The sequence below is a fragment of the Miniopterus schreibersii genome (genome assembly GCF_964146895.1).
Source record: "Miniopterus schreibersii genome assembly, chromosome: 9".
Lineage (NCBI taxonomy): Eukaryota > Metazoa > Chordata > Mammalia > Chiroptera > Miniopteridae > Miniopterus > Miniopterus schreibersii.
This window is the reverse complement of record NC_138118.1, coordinates 61,870,003-61,889,022: the sequence shown is the minus strand read 5'-3', so window position 1 is coordinate 61,889,022 and position 19,020 is coordinate 61,870,003.

The window sequence follows — 19,020 nt, the reverse complement described above, 5'->3', positions numbered from 1 at the left end:
TGCAATATTGCCTTGGTACATCTTGTTCTCTCTTTCCCTCAGGGTCTTACACGAATGAATCAGAAAATTGCTCCCTTATGTTAGGCCTGAGTCTGCACCTGTGTTAAATTCACATGGAACTGGAATTGGGGGTGTGGGGGTGGGGATAAATGTCAGCAAAACTAACAGGATGATATATCTGAGTTTGAATTCTCAAATGGACTAGCTAATGCAGAGACCATCAACGGGAACATTTTCGTAGGCATATTGTTTCACATCTAAAACTGAAATTAGGATATATAATCATGTTGATCAGCTGTCCTCAACTTCTGAGTTTATGATTAGAAGCATCTGGCTCCAGATTTTAGGAAACTCAGGTTATTAGACATTCTGGAAATTTTGGCATGCCAAAATTTTTGCTTTACCTTTTTTGGATATCCTGGATCACTTTCCAAGTATTAAAACAATCTCCATGTTTTAGACATGTTAAGAGAGATCATGAAAAGTAAGCAAGTCATTGAAGCAAAATATAAAAGTAATAAAGAGTTGAAAGAAAGGGAGAGATTAATGACTTCTGGACTTGCAAAAACAAGCAGAGTTTTTGATGTTCTAGACAAGTGGGTGAGTGGGAGGTGGAGAGAGCACTGGCCAGTATAAAAGTGAGAGAGGACTATAGTGAGGAAAACAGACACATGGAGAGAGTTGTGTCCATGTTCTGAGATGGCTCTTCATTCATGAATGGAAGTGGCTGAAACAAGTCAGGCTGCCTCACAATGAAGCAAACTTGTTTATGAAATTTCACATCTGTTTGATGTATATTGTGCAGCATGGCATTAATGTTTTAAAGCAATATTAGCAGACATAATAGCTGCATTCTAGATGAAGGCATCTGTCTGTTTCAAAGATTTTGCTATCAGAGGAAGGAAAAAAATGAGAAAGGAGTTTGGGGCTCTGAGAATAAGACACCTTAGTTTTATCAGCCATGAAGTATGCACCAAAGGAGGGCGATTATTTGCATATTGCAATGGAGACTGGTTAAAATCCAATCAATTGAATCCAGATGTGGGTTTCTTCTGAGACTTTTTTTTAAAAAGTGAGGGTTGCCAAAACTTCATGGGAGCAGAGACCACAAGCTAACATAAGCCAAAGGACTCTCAAAGTACAAGGAACATTTTTGGCTTATGAGAAATTTTACTTCTTTAAGCTCGGTGGCTGAAATAATAGCATAAGCTGATCTATGATAAATTAGAGGATATTTACAAATGGCTGGCCCTTGCCTAAACAAAATCTTCCAAAAATAACTCTACAAAAAGTGTTCCTGATATGATGTTCAATCACATATTTAGAGAACACCACAACTGGTAGTTTATGCTCTTTGGGCAGGAAGTAACCTCCAGGAAAGCAATCCATGAAAATCCATCTCTTGGCACATGGGGGTAATAAATGGAATTTGAATAAAATGTCAAAGATGTGTTTTTAAAAAATTGTAAATGTTCATAGAAATGGCACACCTATAAGAAACTAACAGGAAAGTCCTTTCATCTTAGAAATTAATTAGTTTAAAAAATATTAGGAAACAATTTTGTAGGGGAATTCTGTTGTTCTTGTGTTTTCTTTTCAAATGAAACTAATTTTGATTAGTCAAAAATCTTACCTTTCCCTTGAGACCAGTATTCTTGGAATAACTACTTGAGAACTAAAGTAAGTAGCAGTATGAGTAAAAACATTTGTCTTAGTTTATTTTTTAAATGTATTGAACACTTAAGAGTAAATAAAAGGAATTCTTTTTCTACCACCTTATCATCTTAGCAAATCAATGTGTTTTCATATTTCTATGTTCTCTTCAATTACATATAAATACATTTTTAAGGATATTACAGGTATGCTAGAATATATTTTCCCCCAAATAATAACAATGAAAGCCTTTTCATTGTTTAAATCTCCTTGAATGTCTTGGATTTATGGAGTTTAATTTATGTATTTTTTAACCTGGCTAATTATTATTTGATAAAAATATTTTTGTTTGTGTTGAACTAGAACTTTTCCCCTGAAATCTCAAATAAAACTCAGAACTTGTTTAAATTCCTTTTAGAGCTTTGGCTTTTTCCCGTATTTGTTTTAGATCACTTAGTGTTACTTTAAAAATGTACAACCAAATTTAAGAATGAGAAACTCAGAAATAAGAAAAGTGCTTACTTAGAATAAATCTAATCCATTTCAATTCCATTGAATTCAAGTCAACCCTGAACTTATTTTCATTGTGGCAGGCATTACAAAGAACACACAACCAGATGAGCCTGACCTGTCTCCCAGGGCCTTCTGATAGATTGTATAGACATATGCCTGGGTTGGACTAAGGTAGAGTTTAATACAGGAACAAGCAAAGTCCTTGGAAAACTTCCACCCAAGGGATTGGAAAGGTTATTCCAACAGCAAGGGCTTCTTGGTGTAAGGGGAAATTAAACTGGGCCTCACAAGATGGGAGGACATGATTTACTTTTGTTTGGATCCTTTGATGAACTAATCTTGATAAATGAGATAAGTCCTCTGAAGGCAGGGAATTAGGCAAGAGCGAGTTTTAGCTTTCTTTAATGAGTGAACTAGAGAGAAACTCTGAGCTCACACTGTGTATCAGGCTCTCTGCCACATAATCCTTTCTTAGGCTAGTTAGCGGTGAGCAAAGTGGCTTCATGGGCATAGGATCAGCGCATTTGCACATTTGCACAGAACACTGCACGCAGAAGGGCCTTGTACTTGGAGTTTAATGCTCTACAATTACCATCTGGAAATTCTTAATTATTATATCTTTGATTTTGTGTTTTGTAGATGAAGTCCAATAGGATCATGAAAAGTACACTGGGGGCTTGAAGCCTTGGCTTACCTGCTGACCCATGTCTTGTTACCTCCAAACCTCCCTGGACAGGCTCTCAGTCTCCCTATGCTCCCCACCACCTGGAGCTGCACACTTTGGCTGATCTCCCTCTCCCCATCTCCACCCTGCAATAAAAAAATAAGCCTCTTTCATCCTGGTGGGCAACCAAGTGGCATTAACAAGAAGAGGGAGGCCTGTGTTCCATCATTGCTATCCATTCCTGCTGGGGACCTGGGCATGAGCGTGGGGAGGGTCAGGGTCAGTGTGCACCCCTCAGGGGCATCTCAGCGCAGGGCAAGGTGGTAGCTGGCAGCGCTATAGTGCAGCTGGGATGACTGGCTGCGGCCCTCTCCCCATCTCTGATCTAGGTACTGCATATGATCCAACACAGTTTGCAATCCCTTGGGGGTTGCCCATTTTCCCACAAATTGGGGAGATTGACATTTTTATCCCAGTTAGAACCCCACATTTCCATTTTGCACTGAGACTGAAAAATTATGTAGCTGGCTCTGACCCTGAGGCAGGTATTACTGTCCTATTACAGATGGGAAACTGGAGACTAGAGAAGGGCTGGTAAGTGGCAGAGCAGATGGTCTCACTCTAAAGCCCATTCTCTCTCCACCATGGTGTGCTGTACCACCTCCCTTGAGAAACAGCCAGGTGAGTGAGAGTGGCCTCAAAGTGTTGACTTCCCTACGCATGTCTTCCTCTGGAGTGACCTGGAGGTGACCAAGAGCCCTCTCTTAAGAACACAGACCTGTACTTTAAAGGATAGAGTCTCTATGGTTTCTTTTAGTGACAACTGAAAGCACTTGAAGAAAATTTTGAGCTCCAGGCACTGTTATGACTGAATTGTGTCCTTTCCCCCAAATTCATATGTTAAAACCCTAACTCCCAGTTCCTCCGAATGTGGCTGTAGTTGAAGACAGGGCCTTTAAAGAGATGGTTATGTTAAACTGAGGCTGTCAGGGTGGGTGCTAATCCAATTTGACTCTTTATAAGAAGAGGAAATTTGGACACACACATTGACTCCAGGGATGGGCTTACACAGGGGATAGACCATGTAAGAACAAAGTGAGAAGATGGTTATCTACAAGCCAAAGAGGGAGGCCTCAGAAGAAACCAAACCTACCAACACTCTGATCTTGGACTTTTTCCCCATAACTGTGAGAAAATAAGTTTTGTTGTTTAAGTCACCCACTCGGTGTTATTTTGTTATGGTGGCCCTAGCAAAACAATATACCCACTAAAACCCTGATATATTAATACATCAATCTTCTGCTGGCCTAGAAAGGGAAGAGTTATCTATATAAACCCATTGGATGGGACTTGAAAATTCTGTAGGACAGAATTCCTACAATAGTAGGAGAGCGAGAAAGAGAAAATAGGGTGTGGAAAAAAGAAAAAAAATCAGGACACTGTAGGTAAGGAAGCATCTAGCTGTTGTTTCTCACTTTTTTAACATAAACAAGTAATATATGAATAATACATGCTTACTATAACAACACTTTTAAAAAGCCTAAATCAGTGGAATAAAAAAACCTGTGTCTTTCTTTACCTCTTCATTCTCCATCTCAGTTCCCATCTCAGAGGTAACTACTGGTTGGTACATTGTCTCAGACTATTCTGAAGATGCATTTAAGGATATATGTATAATATTTCTATATATGCTTATTTTTTATTATAAAATAAATGTGGTGATGTAATATGTATTGTTTTGTGATTTGTTTTTCCATTTAGCAATATGTATTAGGAATTTTTCCATTACCTACCATATACCTTTATCTTACATGATTTATTATGAACTTCAGGGAACTCCACAGTATGGATGCTATATAATTTATTTAGCCATCTCCTTACTGATACATGTTCAGGATGTTTCCAATTTCTTATGATTACAAAAAAATATTGCAATGAACATTTTCATACATATATGACCTTTAGATTTTTTCTCACTGTATTTCATAGTCATTCCCCTTATCCCACTTTCACTTCTGGATTCCTTTTTGGAATGTATGGCTAAGACTGTCTTTTCCTATCTGAACTGGGTATGTAAAAATAGGCTGAGATGCTTTTTCTTTAATGCCTGTGTAACCAGAATTATGTATGATTTCCTGCTTCCTTGGTAGAGCACGAAGAAAGTGCTTTAACTGTTAAAGCCACGCAGCATGCCTCACCTGGGGCCAGGAGGATGCAGCCCACGGAGGGAAGCTGAAGCTCTTGAGCTTAATACATAAACTCTCTGTGGTTTTGGGTAGAAAGACAGTATAGCTTTGCATGGTGGCATGACTCAGTGTCCTCCCTGCACCCAAGGGGACAGTGCCAATCAGGGTGACCCTTGGGATTCCCTCTGGGATGGACATGCATGTATGGTTTTTTCTACTGAGGGTGTGTAGGGATACCCCGATAAAGGCTGGGTGGTTCTTCTCTACTTCGATGTCCCAGTTCAAGGGGCCCCGTCCAGTGAATAATGGTGCTTTATGTTATGGCTGCATAAAGCATCTAGTGAGACCTTCCCAAGAATAGCCAAGTTAGCTTTACTGTGATTCTGTAAATACAGTCTTTTGGTTAAAGAAATAAATACCTGGAATGATTTATTCTAATAGCCTAATGGATGAAGAGACACACATGTTAAAGAACAGTATTTAAAAAGTTAAGTATTTCAAGATGGGTTAAATATATTCTATCACTAGACTTTGGGCCTTCCTTCTTCAGTCTGAAAGCATTCTGAATCCCTCCTAGTGTCTGAAACCTTCCAGTCTCTGTTCTCTTTGGCAGAGCTTCATGCCTCTTGGCTTCAGGCAGCAATTTGTCAAGAAAGCTTGCCATTTTGGCTTACTTCACCTTTATTTCTTGTTTCCTCCATCCACTCAGGCTTCAAAAGCCTCTAATGAGCTGTTTACCTTAATTATTCCAGCAAGGGCTTCATCTGGTCTTGGGCTCTCCCACTTCTGAGGATCCAAAGTGCCTGCATCTTCTCTATTAGGAGAATCTTTCTATTTTTCAAAAAAATGCATTTCCTCACCTCCAGTGTGTGGCTTCCATAGCTGGGGTTGGGGGTGAAAAGAAACTGGCAGAAGTCTTGGGCATCTGATTCTGAGCAACATTTATTGCATTTAAAGAAGACTAGCCCTGGCCGGGTGGCTCAGTTCATTGGAACATTGTCCTATACACCAAAAGGTTGTGGGTTCGATTCCCAGTCAGGCTAATACTTTAGGTTGTGGGCTTGGTCCCTGGTCTGTGTGTGTACAGGAGGCAACCGATTGATGTTTCTCTCTCACATCAATGTTCTTCTTCCTCTAAAAAACAATCAATAAAACATATATCCTCAGATGAGGATTAAAATAAATAAAATAAAAAAACCTAAAATTTCTTACATAGCACCCAGTAGAACAAAGAGAATTCTCAGGCCAGAATTCACAGACCAGCTACTGAGGCAAACACAAGACCTCAGCACAGTCTGCGCTCAGCTCACCTCTAGGATTCTCAAGACTGGAGGAAGAGTAGGTTGGCACCCTTTTTCTTTGCCCTTTGTCATTTTCTATCACGTCTGTTAGCTCATGAACATATACAGGCAAATTAAGCTGCCAAGTAACTTGAGTACAATGTCTAGCAGTTGTGAACATAGTTTATTTTAGGTCAAGACACTATCATGAATACATAGGTTCCCTGAGGGCGCATGGGTTGCTACTTACCAAACAATTAAACAGGAGATTCTGGGTTTCCCTAGGAGATCCATAGGGAAACCAGACTCATTATTTTACATAGATATATTTGCTTACTAATGAACTAACTGTTAGCACCTTGATGAATAGCATTCTTTGTATTTAAATTTTTTACTTATGGGAATGTTTTAGCAAAAGATATTGTCACTAGCTTGGGCTCTGCTGAACCCAAGAACTACCTTTCTCAGAAGGTGCCATCATGAGTTGATCAGCCTGGCCACTTATAAGTTTGATCTGATAGAAGCAGTTTCTACCATGAAGATTTTGAGCACCTTGATGTTAAATTTGAATTTGGAATTGACTAAGCCCTAGGTTTTCCAAGCCTCACAAGATAGAGTATGAAATGCATCACTTAGACCTCCTCAGTTGTGAGTCCTATTTGCTACTTTTAAAACAGAGTTACTTTTATTTTTTTATTAATCCTCACCAAAAGATATTTTTTCCATTTATTTTTTTTTTTTGGTGAGAGTGGAAGGGCAGGGGCGTGGGGAGGGAGAAATACATCTGTTGGTTGCTTCCCCCATGAGCCAGGACTGTCGGGGATTGAACCTGCAACCCATGTACATGCCGTTGACTAGGAATTGAATCCAAGACCCTTTAGTGTGTGTGTTGACATTTTAACTACTGAGCAACACTGGCCAGAGCAAAACAGAGTTACCTTTAAAGTAGACCAACTACTTGGTCCACTGTGAGACTGTCCAGCCTGAGCATTCTGAAGGGTGGTCTGCTAATGACACAAAAAGGAAAGACTCTGAAGATTATTTTAAGCACTGTGGTTTGTTTTACTTGGAAGTTTTCTACCTCTACGTTCTTTAAAAATCCTCATATATTTTTAAATTTATTTACAATTCAGATTCTCTATTTCTCATTTCTGTCACTGCTTTAATTAGGCATAACAGATTGAAATTAGGTATCATAGAATAACTTTGCATGTTGAGACTAACAATACTGCAATTTATCCCACGTGATGATTTCCCCCCCTGTAACTGTGTGAGTCACCAGGCATAAATAAATATGCAAAGAACAGGCTTTCATATTTCTGGATTCTTAGATTCTGAAATAAGAAAATTAGTCATCTAGTTCCAAGACTTGTGAACTAACCCAAGTAGTGAAGTCTTTATTTTGTACCTACTGACTGAAAAGCAAGCTCTGGTGTACTCCTGAATAAACACTCCAGAAAAGAACTGGTGGGGATAAAAACAAATAAATAAAATGGAAGTATATGCCACAAACTATTTGCATATGATAATTTCATAAAACATTCCCCTTGAGAAATACCTGAGTGAAATTAATTCACAATCAGTAGGAACCCAGTGGGAATGTGTTCATCAAAATAAATAATCCAAAATTATTCTTGGGCTGTGAAGTTTGTTTACTGCCTTAACTGAAGTGTGTATCAAACATAAGTGCATTAGCATTAGCTGTGGGTTGGGGGAGTCAGGCATAGCCTTCACCTCCAGCATTTTTCATCCATTCTGCTGTTTATATTTCTTGGCGAAAGGTCCAAGCCGCAAAGGGGTTAGTCTCAATATTATATATGTGTGTGTGTGTGTGTGTGTGCACTAGCGCATGTCACGTGAATGCATGTGTGTTTTGCATAGTCATGGGCATTGCTCCTTTTCAAAAAGAGCCTCAAAGGTACAGTTGAAATTTTGAAAACTGAATAAATTTGTTAATTTTTAAAATTCTTTTAAAATTCAATACCTCTTTAGGCAAAGAGCAGTGAGTATTATTAATCACAGAAATAAAAAACGTTTCTTCCCACTAAGAAATTCCCAGGGCTGATGACCAATTTTCAAATTAACCACCCCTGTCCATAACTATATGTATGAAAGTTTTGTTGATGAAACACCTTGTGCCTGGCATTGGGCTACAAAGAACCTGACAGACATTGCCTCACCCAATTCTCACAACAATCCTGCAAGGGATGCGTCATTGTTCCCCTTTGAGAGCTGAGAAGACAGGCTCAGAAAAGTTAAGTCCTCACCTATGGTCTTACAGCTATAAAGTGGCAGAAGCCAGATTTAAATCCAGGTGTGCCTGAATTTCAGAGCCAGTGTTCTAGCCATGATACCCTCCTTCCTTCTTTGCACTTGAACTGCATGATTCTCTTTACAGAAATCTTTCCCCCTCAAGGCTACTTCAATGTCCATCCTATCCTAACCAGATGTGAACCTGTATAAAAATGTTGCTGGGTGGCCCTGGCAAATGTGGCTCAGTTGGTTGGAGTGTCATCTTATGCACCAAAGAGTGGCCGGTTCTATTCATGATCAGGGCACATACACAGGTTGTGGGTTCGATCCCTGGTCAGGCATGTGTGGGAGGCAGCCGATCTCTCTCTCTCCTTTTCTCTCTCTTTCCTCTCTCTCTCTCAAATTAAAAAAAAATAATAATAATGTTGCTGGGTGGAGATCTCACAGTGAGAATCATGTGGGTCTTAGAGTTGAATAGATATACGGAAGGATAGATGGAGCATTGATAACCAGACTTGTTTTCCTGGAAAGGAGTGGCCAGGAGTTGGGTGGAGATTGTGCTATGCTCACACCATGTACTAACTAATCAAAGAATAGTCATGGAAGATGATAAATAGCTCCTTCAAAATATCAGTGGGAAATGCCACCAACAGTGAGGTGGTTCCTTTAAAAGATACTGAACTGGAAGAAAACAATCTCCAGAGAGATGGCATATTGTAATGGTTAAGAGGATGGATTTTGAAGCCAGCATGCCTGGGTTTAAGTCCTAATACTAATGTGTGATCTTGGAAGAGTTATTTATCCCTCTGTACTTTCATTTCCTAATCTGTAAAATGGGCATAACTGTACCTACTTCATGGGAGAGTTTTAAGGAATATGAATATGTATGCTTACCCCCTGACACACAGTATATACTATTTAAGTATCTGTTACTATTAGTTGTGGTATAATGCTTTGCACTTGATTGCTCCTCTCTCCTGATATCTGATTGTGGTCCCAGGTGCCTGATACTCAACTGACAAATAACTCCTGATACCTCCTTAGTAACTGTTGGGTTAATTTCACCCAGTCCCCTTGCTATCACAAGCCAAACATTCCAACCTCAGACTGAATTTTTGGTTGAGTTTTAAATATCTGGTAATGAATTCCTTCTCCATGTCCAAACTGGAAGTAAACATCTGACTGCAAACTATCTTCAATGGTTGAAATATTTCTCCTCTATAAAAAATAAAGCAAAAAAATAATAAAGAAGGAAAGAAGGAATAAAAAAAGAGAGAGGGAGGGAGGGGGAGAAAAAGAGAGGGAGGAAGGGAGGGAGGGAGGGAGGAAAGGAAGGAAGGAAGGAAGGAAGGAAGGAAGGAAGGAAGGAAGGAAGGAAGGAAGGAAGGAAGGAAGGAAGGAAGGAAGAGAGGGAGGGAGGGAGGGAGGGAGGGAGGGAGGGAGGGAGGGAGGGAGGGAGGAAGAGGGAGGGAAAGAAAAAAGAAAAATGCTAGAGGGCAACAGCAGGGAGCTTGAAAGGGGAGAGGAGATCTAAGGCATGGTCAAACTTCTGTAGCAGCCTTTAATGTAAGATGCTCAGAAACACCACTATTTGTAAGTGAGATTACCTATGTATTTCCACAATGATGCCCTCCTAGCTGTCAGAAGACTCTAAAAGGGAAACCAACACCCTCTGATACAAGACATTAATCTTTCTTCTTTGCTATTTCTAGCAGGTTCTTCTCCAAATCACCAACTTCCATTTAATCTAATAAAAGAACTAGAGGCTTTATTGAATAAGCCTGACTTCACAAATATAAGGACTATCTAAATTTGCCATTTGGAACCCTGGGAGGCATCAGAAAATATGCTCTGGGTGTTTTATTCTTACTGTAATTTAGCTAAATTCAACACTGTGAAAAGGCTCTCTAAGGAAATCTCATTAACATATTTTTGTAAATATGATTGTCCACAAACCAATGGAAAACTACATTTAGAAAAACTTCACTAAATGGTTCTCTTTTCTGCTAGTGTCTATTACAAATGTAAGTAGGAAAGATGAAAAAATAGGGTTTTTTTAAGACAATTGCATGGCTAGGATTTACATTTAATTTCTCTAAAACTGCACAAAGAAGCTTCCTCACTTAATTCATGTCTCTGCATTGTAGCTTTACTCAATCATGTGAAAAAGCAACATCATTAATTACGCAAGTGAAAGGAGGCATAGAAAAAAGACTGCATCCTTTCATTAACTTACAAAAATACAATTAGTAATTATTAGTGATTTCCTGGAGAAAGTCCAGAGCTGAATTAAAAATATCACTAAACACAGAGATCTTCATTGGCCCCTTAGAGGGGAAAAAACACATGCACTGCTATGAAGCTGATCTGTTGTACTTGATTTTAAAGCATTAAAGGACTAATTCATAAAGCAGCCACACAGCATTTGTCAAGCTTTTAATTTTCTCTTGTGATCTCTGGGAAACATGAAGAACGTTCCTTTTTCTAAGTAAAATGACCTGTAGCATTGTCTAGAATGACAATGGTTATGTCTTCATTTTAGAAGTCATGAATGTTCAACCCCAAAAATGAGATATTTTTTTTAAAAAAAGGCATATTCTCTATTTCAGTTTTGGCATAGCTTACTTTAATGGGCAACATGCTTATGCTGATTCCAGAAAGATCGAAACAAATTTGCTAAAAATATCTAGAAGCTCTAAGCCAATTTTATTATTTGTGTCAAATATTATTCAGCATCTTGTCATCTAAATATGCCTAAATTATTGAAATGAGCTGTTAAGTGCAACTTGCTGGGGTTGTGGACATAGGCTCCTGGGTACCCAGTAGGTCCTTCCATGTTGATGTTTTGGGATTGTCCCTCCTTGAGTCCGTTGGAAGAGACATCCAATGCCTTGCTTCCTCCGGGTGTGGGGATGGCGAGGGATGGACTCTCCCAAACAGATGGCTCTTTGAAGGCAGGTGTGTTTTGACTGGGAAGAAGCAGGGTCAGCAGCGCTCTGCTGGCATCAGGCAGAAGAGGAAGGAGGCCTAGTTTGGGGAGCATTTGGAGCAGGATCCCAGGGGATTCTCTTACTCATATTCACCTGCTTGCTATTTATGCACAATTTCAACCTGTTTGATGATTGCTGTCTTCTTTCTCTATTGACTTTTAAATTTACTTTGTAAAAACAATAAACTCAGTGTTGAGAAACTGCTGAACAAACTACAAAGATTGGTCAACTTGATTTTTCAGAATGCAGGTGACCTGACTTGCTTTTTCTCTGGCATCAGGATTTATTTATTTATTTATTATTTATTTATTTATTTATTTATTTATTTATTTATTTATGTTTTTAAATATCACTTTATTGATTTCAGAGAGAGGAAGGGAGAGGGAGAGAGAGAGAGAAACATCAATGATGAGAGAGTCATTGATCGACTGCCTCCTGCATGCCCCCCACTAGGGACCGAGCCACAACCCGGGCATGTGCCCTGACCAGGAATCAAACCGTGACCTCCAGGTTCATGGGTCCATGCTCAGCCACTGAGCCACACTGGCCTGGCTAGTCCCAATTTATATTCTTTTTTTTTTTTTTTAACATTTTTAAAAAATATATATCTTTATTGATTTCAGGGAGAGGAAAGATGAGGGAGAGAGAGATAGAAACATCAGTGATGAGAGAGTCATTGATTGGCTGCCTCCTGCACGCCCCCAACTGGGGATTAAGCCCGCAACCCGGGCATGTGCCCTGACTGGGAATCGAACCCTGATCACCTGGATCCTAGGTCTACACTCAACTGCTGAGCCACACCCGGCTGGGCCCAATTTATATTCTATTGTCTGCTCACTTCCCTGCTCCATCCCTTCTGTTGGATATTAAAAACTTAATTTAAGGTGAGACCAGTAATTGTCAGGAAGTTAGTCTGTTGCTCAAAAAAAAAAAAAGAGAGAGAGAGAGAGAGAAAAGAAAAGAAAAGGGAAGAGAGAGAAGAGGAGAGGAGAGGAGAGGAGAGGAGAGGAGAGGAGAGGAGAGGAGAGGAGAGGAGAGGAGAGGAGAGGAGAGGAGAGGAGAGGAGAGGAGAGGAGAGGAGAGGAGAGGAGAGGAGAGGAGAGGAGAGGAGAGGAGAGGAGAGGAGAGGAGAGGAGAGGAGAGGAGAAGAGAAGAGAAGAGAAGAGAAGAGAAGAGAAGAGAAGAGAAGAGAAGAGAAGAGAAGAGAAGAGAAGAGAAGAGAAGAGAAGAGAAAAGAAGAGAAGAGAAGAGAAAAGAAGAGAAAAGAAGAGAAAAGAAGAGAAAAGAAGAGAAAAAAAGAATGCGACAGGACACCCTCTTATACGCTTCACCCTTTTCCTCCCCTGCCCTCTTCGAGGAGGAGTCATTTAGTCAGCTCTGCTGATCATGCTTCTTTGTGTCCCTGCTTGGAAGAGCTATGTGTGTGACAGAGAGAGTCGGTCCCTCACCATACCTGGAGGAAGAACGGCACTCTGTGTCTCTTCAAGCAGGGACACAAGGGAGGATAGTCCCAAAACATCAGCATGGATGGGCCTACAGGATGCCCAGAAGCCTGTCTCCACAACCTCAGAAAGTTGAAATTAACGAGCAATTTAGTAATTTAAACATATTTGGATACCCAAATCCTGCATAATATTTGACACAGGTAGTAAAATTATCCATATAACACATAGATGCGATCCCTGTGAGAGCCCATCAGTTTAGTAGAATGGGTCGCTTTGTAAACCCTTCACTCTGAGTAACTTTAAGTTTGCAGAACCACTGCTCTCAACACTGTGTGGTGTCATCAACCCCTCCAGGAAGGAATCAGAAACACTGACCTCCACCATCTTGAGCATATGAGGTAGCTGCAGGGAGGAGACAAAAATGAGGGACAGATTACGGGCCAAGGCCAGGAGGTAGGAAAGGGAAGAGTGGAGAAGACCAGGCAAGATGGGGCACCTGGGAACCTGTCTGAGGTCAACTTGGTATGAACCAAACAGACCTACGGGAGCTTTCACACTATCGTGTGGGCCCCTCGTGCACTGGGACTGCACCTTGACGCACCTACATACATTGAGGGCACCGATGCAGGTATATTTTCAACCTAGGATTCAAAATAAAAGATTTGGGGTTATTATTTATTTATCACTTGCCTATGTTGGCAGGGAATTTAATAGTTAAAAGTTAAATCTGTGCTAAGCTACATTACCAATACCCTGAACAAAATGAGATGCAACATCAAATGGTCAGGGGTGGTTTCCACGGTCAGGGCTGAAAGTGACATTATCACCCACTGCACAGGAGCTCCTAGACACAGTTGCTGGCAGGCTAACAGAAGAGAGGTGCAGAGTGCATTCAGAACAAAGGCCTTTTTGAAACCACAGGTTGGTGTTTTTTTTTAAACTTAATTCTAGGGACCAAAATTAAAGCTTCCTTCGAGTAGTTTTACAATTCTGAAAAGAACTGATTGTTCTAAAGCCACACCTTGGTTACTTCCTCAGCAATTATTACAATGAAAGATCACTGTCAGATGCATGTTTAGGAAAGATACCCACACTGTAGTTTGCCTGAATTCCACAGGGGCTGGGGCCCTAGGGCAGCATATTCACTTAGACCTGGCACAGTCTTGTGGGCATACCTCACAGCACAGGTCTGTGCCCTGCAGCCTGTAGACCCTTAGAGTTGTGAGCAAGAGCTTTTCAGTTTCAGAAATGGGAAGGAAGGTAAGGAGTTTAGCTATTTTGGTCACACTCACACACACACACACACACACCTCCAATCTCTATTAATGGGGAAAACATTTTGTTTCTATCATGTAGACATAGCCAAAATGTTCTGAACCCAATACAAAACTTGAAAGAAGATGTAGCCCCTGCTCAAGAAACATCTGTTATTTTTATTTTCCAATGGAGATAAGTACATACATGGGTCCTGAAAATGGTATGATTTGGATGCAAGCCCCTGCTTGGAATAACTACTGGTTTTCAGGAAATGGAAGAAATACTACAGAAAAGAAGCAACTTTAAACTTTCTATGTGGGTCTTTATGGAAAAATGCCTGAAGAGGACACACCTACTCTAGACTTCAGTTTAAGTTATCAGTTCTACAATTAACTGGCTGCAAATGGTTTTTAAAAAATCTTCCTTTGCCCGGCTGGCGTGGCTCAGCGGTTGAGCATCCACCTATGAATCCAGAAGATAGCTTTTAGATTCCCAGTCAGGGCACATGCCCGGGTTGTGGGCTCGATCCCCAGTAGGGGGCGTGCAAGAGGCAGCCGATCAATGACTCTCTCATCATTGATGTTTCTCTCTCTCTCTCTCCCTCTCCCTTCCTCTCTCTGAAGTCAATAAAGACATACTTAAAAAGAAAAAAGAAAAACAATTTAAAAATCTTTCTTTAACTATTTCCTTATCTGTCAAATAGGTATATCAATAACCATTTAGCTACTGTCCAAAGTTGTCATGGGGGTCAAGTGCAGACCCCTGAATTAGTCAAGACTCTTCAGAGAAACAGAACCAAAACGAGACATATATGTATTATGGGAAATTGGCTCATATGATATGTGATTATGGAACCTGATAAATCACATAATCTACCAAACTGGAAATTCAGGAAAGCCAGTGTTATAATCCAGTCATAATCCAAAGGCCTGAGAATCAGGGGAGCCCATTGTGTAAATTCCCATTCAAGGGCAGGAGAGGACCAGTGTCCCACCTCATGTAGACAGACAAGAAGGAAAAGGGACGCGGTCTTCCTTCCTCTGCCTCTAGTTCTGCTTAGGCACTCGACAGATTGGATAATGCCCACCCATACTGGGGAGGGCAATTCAGTGCACTGATTCAAATGCTAATCTCATCCAGGACACCCTTATAGACATACCTGTGCACCCCATGGAGCAGTCAAGTTAACATAAAATTAATCATCATAACTGCTATATAAAGTACATGAAAGTGAAATATTGGCTAATCAACTATGCAGGCTGAAGTACACACCAGTTGTCTGTGTCCAGCTGTACCTTAGTAATAGATGAAAACTGTTCAAAAAGCAAAACAGACATTTTTTTCTGCGGCAACTAGATAAAGCCTTAAACATATACGTAAGCCATTACAGGAAAGAAGACTTGGTACCTTGAGACAAACAAGCAAATAAAATCTCCCTGAATGAACTAGGTTACTCATTTAATACTAGTCTCCAAAATAGATAAAATCTAAAGATCTTTTTCTGTGAGTTATTGACTCTTTAATAAAACAACTTTATCGCTGACTTTTGCAATTCTGATATGTAATGAACCCTGTAGATACCCTTGTGAGAAATTATGTATTTTTAATTCACTGAGCCAGTCCTTGACAGAAATCCCCAGTTGAGGTAAGGAGGCCAGCCTTTATATCCTCTCTGTTTACCAGTCACCACATGTGGACTTCTTCTAGGGAGGAGGCATGGTCTAGGATAAGACAACTTCCTTCTGTGAAGGAAAATACTGAACAGGAACACAGCTGTGAGCTAAGGCTAATCTCATCCAGGACACCCTCACAGACATACCTGTGCACCCCGTGGTGCAGTTGAGTTAACCTAAAATTATGTTAATTTGACTGTAGCAGTACTGACAGCTGGGGGAACACATGCTCTAGTCCTGGATTATTGATTAGAGAGCATGAGTTTATATTTTAATATATGTTGGCAAATTATTTTCCTTAAAAATTATTATAGTTTTCACTTCCATCAACAATATATGAAAATGTCTATTTCCCTGAGTTCACACCAGCACTTGGTATTATTACTTTTTCAAATATTTGACAATGACATATCATTGTTATTTTAAGTGGCATTTCCTTGATAATTGCCAAGGTTGAAAATCTTTTTATTGGTGCCTTGGTGACATTTTTATGTATGTATCTATATGCCATTTACTTATTTTTGTTATGTTTCTTTTTTTAAAATGTGCTTTTATTGATTTCAGAGAGAGAAAAAGAGGGGAAGAGAGAGATAGAAACATCAATGATAAGAGTCATTGATTGGCTGCCTCCTGCACACCCCCTACTGGGGATTGAGCCCATAACCCAGGCATGTGCCCTGACCGGGAATTGAACAGTGACCTCCTGGTTCATAGGTCAACACTCAACCACTGAGCCATGTCTACCAGGCTATATTTCTTTTTTTAATTAAAATTTTTTCAAATTACAGTTGACATGTAGTATTATATTAGTATCAGGTATATAACATAGTGATTAGATACTTATATAACTTATTAAGTGATCACCCTAATAAGTCTAGTGTTTGTTTCTTTTCACTCAATTTGTAGAAGCTCTCCTATATAAATGATATTAATCCATCATGGTGTGCTGTGGTATAGTCTTCTGGCCATTTCTTAAAATCTATCCTCCACTTCTTTGCCTGAGCACATGACTACAACACATTCTCTAGTCAGTCTCCTGTGCAGTTGTGTGATTATGTGACTAAATTCCAGGCAGTGGATTATAAGCCAAAATGCCTCGTGTGCCTCCTATTTATCTTCTTCTGCTGGATGCATGCAGATGACAATGGGTGGGGTGGAGCCATGAGATAGAAGGAATCTGGGTCCCTGAACTCAAGTCCCCACTCTGAACTGTTAAGTGAGCAAGAAATAAACCTTATTATATTTAAGCTACAATACATTTTTGGGATGTACAATTTATTTTAGCATGTTCACCCACACCAGTGTGGGTGTATTGTCTGTTTTCTTCCCAGTCTATGATTTGTAGCTGACCACACATCCATGGTAAGTTTTGAAAGGCTGGTCAGAGAAAGATGTATATGCAAAGAAGTCTCAGAAGAGAGGCCAGAAAATTTGGAGTAAAACTAGAACAGTGTGGCATCAAGGAAGCTGAGAGAAAACAGTGCTTCCAGAAACTTCTGTCTCGCAAACTGAAAGAGGCTGAGACTCGTGCTGAATTTGCAGAGAGAACAGTTGCAAAACTGGAAAAGAGAATTGGTGACCTGGAAGAAAATCTTGCACAGGCCAGAGAAGAGAATGTTGGCTTACATGAGACACTAAATGAACTTAAATGTACATAACCAAAACAGAAGAGTCTTGTTCTCACAGAAGCTCCAGATCTCCGTGTCTTTCTCTTGTAAGAAGTTTCTTTTGTTACTGCATCTGTGCAAATTATAAATATGTATCCAGCCCTGGCTGGGTGGCTCAGTTGGTTGGAGCATTGTCCCGTATACCAGAAAGGTTGTGGGTTTGATTCCCAGGCAGGGCATATATGTAGGTTGCAGGTTAGATCCCTAGTGTGCTGGGACACACACAGGAGGCAATGGATCAATGTTTCTCCCACCCACCCTCCCTCCCTCCCTCCCTCCCTCCCTCCCTCCCTCCCTCCCTCCCTCTCTCTCTCTCTCTCTCAAATTAATAAAAAAATATCCTTAGGTGAGGATTAAAAAGAAAAAGTGACCAAATATTTTGTATCAGAGAAACTTTGAGCACTAGTTAAATCTAATTCCTTCTTTTTTAAAAAAAAAAAAAGGCAAATAAGAGAGAAAAAAAGAAAGAGGCCATGATCAGTCATATTTCATACTGTTGAGAGGTCTAGTCAAAGGAGGCCTGAAATCTAACAGATGCTTGATGACTAGTTGGTGCAAAGATGTCTCTGGAGCCAGGATTTCACAAGAGAAGTATTAGAAAGTTTTCCTCCAATAAAGACAACTTCTATGGAAAGTGCTTTCCTAAATGTCCATCTTCTGCTAATGAGTGTGTCAAGTCTGTGAAAAGTTTGGAAGGTGCCCACCTATGCCTTTGAACGACAGCAAAAACACAGTTCAGTCCTGCAGTGTTGATCCACACATGTCCGTAGGCCTGGACATCTGGGTAACTCAGCTCAGCCCACAAGAATTCATCAGCAGGCAGATCCTACAAACCTGTTAGTGTAGAGAGCCCAGTTGGCCATTCACACCTGAGCTAACCTGAACTAACCTTGCCCTTCTTAAAAAGCACAACCTTCCCAAGCCTACTAGTCCCCTGCTGTCTGAACATGACACATCAACTTATGGTTTCTCAGCTATACCTTATTCAACTCTTCTGTTTTCTCAGGTAAGCCTCTAAAAATTACTTCTAGGGACAGAACCTTCTGGGTTACTGAATGTCAGGACAAATAAATGCTCTTGCTTACAAGAAAAATCATAGTAAAATTCTATTGCACAATCCCAGCTAAAGGATTAAAATAAAAGAAATATATATTTTTTGATTAATCTTTTAAATTAAATGGCCATGGAGATAATTTACTCACCATAAAAGTGAGAGATGGAAAGATATTCAGACATATTGAAAGACATCACTACATGCACTCATTAAAAGTATATGGTGCTGTACTTTAAAAACCTGGAACTAATGGTGACTTTTCTAATTACCCATGACATGTGAAGTCAATTGTCCTTAATACATTGAAATGACACATTACGAATGAATAGATATTAGAGTTTTCTGCTCTGTTGCTCATAGAAACATCTGATGAAGGAAGGACAAG